The sequence below is a fragment of the Anomaloglossus baeobatrachus genome, unplaced genomic scaffold, assembly GCF_048569485.1.
Source record: "Anomaloglossus baeobatrachus isolate aAnoBae1 unplaced genomic scaffold, aAnoBae1.hap1 Scaffold_3487, whole genome shotgun sequence".
NCBI lineage: Eukaryota > Metazoa > Chordata > Amphibia > Anura > Aromobatidae > Anomaloglossus > Anomaloglossus baeobatrachus.
In genome coordinates this window covers 68,484-74,483 of record NW_027442850.1, presented here as the reverse complement: position 1 = coordinate 74,483, position 6,000 = coordinate 68,484, and the positions used below count along the sequence as shown (strand labels likewise).

Here is a 6,000-nt window from a genome sequence, read left to right as displayed (position 1 = left end):
GTCTTTTTGTATCGTGAATTGGAAAGACTGCAAGGGGGAGGGGAGTTGCTTGCGCCCTAAAGGAGGAGTTATTCAGATTCATTGCAGTGGGCGGCGGCTGCAAAACGCACCATTCTTCTTGTTTTGGCTCTGCAAAGCAGCCTTTTCAAGGGTTGGCTTGGGTGACAAAATGTCTTGTGTAGGCGTGGGTTTGTCTCCCTCTCGCTCTCTCTCCCTAAGATGTGTCCGGCATAGGCCAGGGTGCCACTCGAGGCCCAAACCAATTCTGGTTATCGCTTCTCGGCCTTTTGGCTAAGATCAAGTGTAGTATCTGTTCTTATCAGTTTAATATCTGATACGTCCCCTATCTGGGGACCATATATTAAATGGATTTTTAGAACAGGGAGATGGAAAAAGAGCTTGCTCTGTCCACTCCACGCATTGACCTGGTATTGCAGTACCTCCAGGAACGGTGCACCCCTTCTTAACCCAGTTTCCAAAAGCAGAACTCAATTCACCTGATTCATATTAGCCCGATTTAATGAATTGGAAGAAAGCATACGTCTTCATATGCACCTCAATTTGGCCCATTCACTTTTCACACTTCCTCCTTTTGTTTTTTATCTTTCACACTTTTGACTTTCTTTATTCATCCAAATAGCAAACTCATCACCACTCAACCTGACCAACTCGGCTATGTCCCCGTGCTGCAGTTCTCTGTCTTATCTAGATCATTTGCAATTGAATGGAATAGATCCCTTTTGGACAAAGTGGATTCACCTGCTGCTGCAGTGACCACAGGTGTGATAACATCTAGAATTGGCATCTGGTGCGATCTCTCCGCTTCCACTCCAAAGAAAGTTACCTGTTTATTCCTATCATGCATTGGTTTTTGGGGTTTTCTTTGAGTAATGATGATCTCTTTAGTAGTCTGTTGGCGCCCTCTCCTGGAGGAATAGTTTGCTTGCTCTTGGACATTCTAAAAGAGAGGTCATGATAGACATTGAGCTTCTGAGCTCAATTGGGGACAGTCATGGGTGATGAATGTTTGCAACCTACTGCGAAGCCTCATACCGCAATATAAGGAACGTCAAATACTAAGAAAGGGCGGCCTATGAAAGAATTACTACTTTCAATAAGTACACTTAAACGGCTAATTGGGAATAGAAAAACTGTAAAAAGCCCTCTGAGAAAGCCCCCCTCTAACCTTTGATAGTAAGCTTTTCTGTAGTCTGCCTGTTGATGTATTTTCCGTTTGAACTGTGCACAACATGAAGAGACGGAACACTGGCGGCTTGTCACAATGCCCCCCGATGACATCACAATAGCGCTGCTGCCTAGAAAACAAGCTGCGCAGAAGAAGTTGTTCTTTGGGTGGGAGGGTGGGCTAGTGGAAGGAGGGGGCAATCTCTTTTTTTCCCGGGTGGTAGGGGGATGACAGGAGAAGGGAAGCGGGTGGTGAGAAAGGTACAGAGGGCAGGGTTTGGGGGCTGGGAAGGAAAGGGAAAAGATTAGGGTTTGGGGATGATGAAAGGGCTTTCTACGGGTAAGGATGGCAAAGGGTGGCAGTGACGGAAAGTCAGGCAACCTGTCCTGTCCGTCTTTTTGTATCGTGAATTGGAAAGACTGCAAGGGGGAGGGGAGTTGCTTGCGCCCTAAAGGAGGAGTTATTCAGATTCATTGCAGTGGGCGGCGGCTGCAAAACGCACCATTCTTCTTGTTTTGGCTCTGCAAAGCAGCCTTTTCAAGGGTTGGCTTGGGTGACAAAATGTCTTGTGTAGGCGTGGGTTTGTCTCCCTCTCGCTCTCTCTCCCTAAGATGTGTCCGGCATAGGCCAGGGTGCCACTCGAGGCCCAAACCAATTCTGGTTATCGCTTCTCGGCCTTTTGGCTAAGATCAAGTGTAGTATCTGTTCTTATCAGTTTAATATCTGATACGTCCCCTATCTGGGGACCATATATTAAATGGATTTTTAGAACAGGGAGATGGAAAAAGAGCTTGCTCTGTCCACTCCACGCATTGACCTGGTATTGCAGTACCTCCAGGAACGGTGCACCCCTTCTTAACCCAGTTTCCAAAAGCAGAACTCAATTCACCTGATTCATATTAGCCCGATTTAATGAATTGGAAGAAAGCATACGTCTTCATATGCACCTCAATTTGGCCCATTCACTTTTCACACTTCCTCCTTTTGTTTTTTATCTTTCACACTTTTGACTTTCTTTATTCATCCAAATAGCAAACTCATCACCACTCAACCTGACCAACTCGGCTATGTCCCCGTGCTGCAGTTCTCTGTCTTATCTAGATCATTTGCAATTGAATGGAATAGATCCCTTTTGGACAAAGTGGATTCACCTGCTGCTGCAGTGACCACAGGTGTGATAACATCTAGAATTGGCATCTGGTGCGATCTCTCCGCTTCCACTCCAAAGAAAGTTACCTGTTTATTCCTATCATGCATTGGTTTTTGGGGTTTTCTTTGAGTAATGATGATCTCTTTAGTAGTCTGTTGGCGCCCTCTCCTGGAGGAATAGTTTGCTTGCTCTTGGACATTCTAAAAGAGAGGTCATGATAGACATTGAGCTTCTGAGCTCAATTGGGGACAGTCATGGGTGATGAATGTTTGCAACCTACTGCGAAGCCTCATACCGCAATATAAGGAACGTCAAATACTAAGAAAGGGCGGCCTATGAAAGAATTACTACTTTCAATAAGTACACTTAAACGGCTAATTGGGAATAGAAAAACTGTAAAAAGCCCTCTGAGAAAGCCCCCCTCTAACCTTTGATAGTAAGCTTTTCTGTAGTCTGCCTGTTGATGTATTTTCCGTTTGAACTGTGCACAACATGAAGAGACGGAACACTGGCGGCTTGTCACAATGCCCCCCGATGACATCACAATAGCGCTGCTGCCTAGAAAACAAGCTGCGCAGAAGAAGTTGTTCTTTGGGTGGGAGGGTGGGCTAGTGGAAGGAGGGGGCAATCTCTTTTTTTCCCGGGTGGTAGGGGGATGACAGGAGAAGGGAAGCGGGTGGTGAGAAAGGTACAGAGGGCAGGGTTTGGGGGCTGGGAAGGAAAGGGAAAAGATTAGGGTTTGGGGATGATGAAAGGGCTTTCTACGGGTAAGGATGGCAAAGGGTGGCAGTGACGGAAAGTCAGGCAACCTGTCCTGTCCGTCTTTTTGTATCGTGAATTGGAAAGACTGCAAGGGGGAGGGGAGTTGCTTGCGCCCTAAAGGAGGAGTTATTCAGATTCATTGCAGTGGGCGGCGGCTGCAAAACGCACCATTCTTCTTGTTTTGGCTCTGCAAAGCAGCCTTTTCAAGGGTTGGCTTGGGTGACAAAATGTCTTGTGTAGGCGTGGGTTTGTCTCCCTCTCGCTCTCTCTCCCTAAGATGTGTCCGGCATAGGCCAGGGTGCCACTCGAGGCCCAAACCAATTCTGGTTATCGCTTCTCGGCCTTTTGGCTAAGATCAAGTGTAGTATCTGTTCTTATCAGTTTAATATCTGATACGTCCCCTATCTGGGGACCATATATTAAATGGATTTTTAGAACAGGGAGATGGAAAAAGAGCTTGCTCTGTCCACTCCACGCATTGACCTGGTATTGCAGTACCTCCAGGAACGGTGCACCCCTTCTTAACCCAGTTTCCAAAAGCAGAACTCAATTCACCTGATTCATATTAGCCCGATTTAATGAATTGGAAGAAAGCATACGTCTTCATATGCACCTCAATTTGGCCCATTCACTTTTCACACTTCCTCCTTTTGTTTTTTATCTTTCACACTTTTGACTTTCTTTATTCATCCAAATAGCAAACTCATCACCACTCAACCTGACCAACTCGGCTATGTCCCCGTGCTGCAGTTCTCTGTCTTATCTAGATCATTTGCAATTGAATGGAATAGATCCCTTTTGGACAAAGTGGATTCACCTGCTGCTGCAGTGACCACAGGTGTGATAACATCTAGAATTGGCATCTGGTGCGATCTCTCCGCTTCCACTCCAAAGAAAGTTACCTGTTTATTCCTATCATGCATTGGTTTTTGGGGTTTTCTTTGAGTAATGATGATCTCTTTAGTAGTCTGTTGGCGCCCTCTCCTGGAGGAATAGTTTGCTTGCTCTTGGACATTCTAAAAGAGAGGTCATGATAGACATTGAGCTTCTGAGCTCAATTGGGGACAGTCATGGGTGATGAATGTTTGCAACCTACTGCGAAGCCTCATACCGCAATATAAGGAACGTCAAATACTAAGAAAGGGCGGCCTATGAAAGAATTACTACTTTCAATAAGTACACTTAAACGGCTAATTGGGAATAGAAAAACTGTAAAAAGCCCTCTGAGAAAGCCCCCCTCTAACCTTTGATAGTAAGCTTTTCTGTAGTCTGCCTGTTGATGTATTTTCCGTTTGAACTGTGCACAACATGAAGAGACGGAACACTGGCGGCTTGTCACAATGCCCCCCGATGACATCACAATAGCGCTGCTGCCTAGAAAACAAGCTGCGCAGAAGAAGTTGTTCTTTGGGTGGGAGGGTGGGCTAGTGGAAGGAGGGGGCAATCTCTTTTTTTCCCGGGTGGTAGGGGGATGACAGGAGAAGGGAAGCGGGTGGTGAGAAAGGTACAGAGGGCAGGGTTTGGGGGCTGGGAAGGAAAGGGAAAAGATTAGGGTTTGGGGATGATGAAAGGGCTTTCTACGGGTAAGGATGGCAAAGGGTGGCAGTGACGGAAAGTCAGGCAACCTGTCCTGTCCGTCTTTTTGTATCGTGAATTGGAAAGACTGCAAGGGGGAGGGGAGTTGCTTGCGCCCTAAAGGAGGAGTTATTCAGATTCATTGCAGTGGGCGGCGGCTGCAAAACGCACCATTCTTCTTGTTTTGGCTCTGCAAAGCAGCCTTTTCAAGGGTTGGCTTGGGTGACAAAATGTCTTGTGTAGGCGTGGGTTTGTCTCCCTCTCGCTCTCTCTCCCTAAGATGTGTCCGGCATAGGCCAGGGTGCCACTCGAGGCCCAAACCAATTCTGGTTATCGCTTCTCGGCCTTTTGGCTAAGATCAAGTGTAGTATCTGTTCTTATCAGTTTAATATCTGATACGTCCCCTATCTGGGGACCATATATTAAATGGATTTTTAGAACAGGGAGATGGAAAAAGAGCTTGCTCTGTCCACTCCACGCATTGACCTGGTATTGCAGTACCTCCAGGAACGGTGCACCCCTTCTTAACCCAGTTTCCAAAAGCAGAACTCAATTCACCTGATTCATATTAGCCCGATTTAATGAATTGGAAGAAAGCATACGTCTTCATATGCACCTCAATTTGGCCCATTCACTTTTCACACTTCCTCCTTTTGTTTTTTATCTTTCACACTTTTGACTTTCTTTATTCATCCAAATAGCAAACTCATCACCACTCAACCTGACCAACTCGGCTATGTCCCCGTGCTGCAGTTCTCTGTCTTATCTAGATCATTTGCAATTGAATGGAATAGATCCCTTTTGGACAAAGTGGATTCACCTGCTGCTGCAGTGACCACAGGTGTGATAACATCTAGAATTGGCATCTGGTGCGATCTCTCCGCTTCCACTCCAAAGAAAGTTACCTGTTTATTCCTATCATGCATTGGTTTTTGGGGTTTTCTTTGAGTAATGATGATCTCTTTAGTAGTCTGTTGGCGCCCTCTCCTGGAGGAATAGTTTGCTTGCTCTTGGACATTCTAAAAGAGAGGTCATGATAGACATTGAGCTTCTGAGCTCAATTGGGGACAGTCATGGGTGATGAATGTTTGCAACCTACTGCGAAGCCTCATACCGCAATATAAGGAACGTCAAATACTAAGAAAGGGCGGCCTATGAAAGAATTACTACTTTCAATAAGTACACTTAAACGGCTAATTGGGAATAGAAAAACTGTAAAAAGCCCTCTGAGAAAGCCCCCCTCTAACCTTTGATAGTAAGCTTTTCTGTAGTCTGCCTGTTGATGTATTTTCCGTTTGAACTGTGCACAACATGAAGAGACGGAACA

At 45.9% G+C, this 6,000-nt stretch overlaps 4 non-coding genes across 4 annotated transcripts; all 4 read left to right on the top strand.

Moving 5' to 3' along the window:
- The first annotated feature begins 271 nt into the window (after nt 1-271).
- LOC142272333 (U2 spliceosomal RNA) lies at nt 272-462 on the top strand. Its single transcript, XR_012737219.1, has one exon. It is a non-coding gene; the product is annotated as a U2 spliceosomal RNA (small nuclear RNA).
- Nucleotides 463-1,849: 1,387 nt separating this feature from the next.
- Nucleotides 1,850-2,040, top strand: LOC142272332 (U2 spliceosomal RNA). The gene has a single exon (XR_012737218.1). It is a non-coding gene; the product is annotated as a U2 spliceosomal RNA (small nuclear RNA).
- A 1,387-nt stretch (nt 2,041-3,427) lies between these two features.
- LOC142272330 (U2 spliceosomal RNA) lies at nt 3,428-3,618 on the top strand. Its single transcript, XR_012737216.1, has one exon. It is a non-coding gene; the product is annotated as a U2 spliceosomal RNA (small nuclear RNA).
- Nucleotides 3,619-5,005: 1,387 nt separating this feature from the next.
- LOC142272328 (U2 spliceosomal RNA) lies at nt 5,006-5,196 on the top strand. Its single transcript, XR_012737215.1, has one exon. It is a non-coding gene; the product is annotated as a U2 spliceosomal RNA (small nuclear RNA).
- Nucleotides 5,197-6,000: the final 804 nt, after the last annotated feature.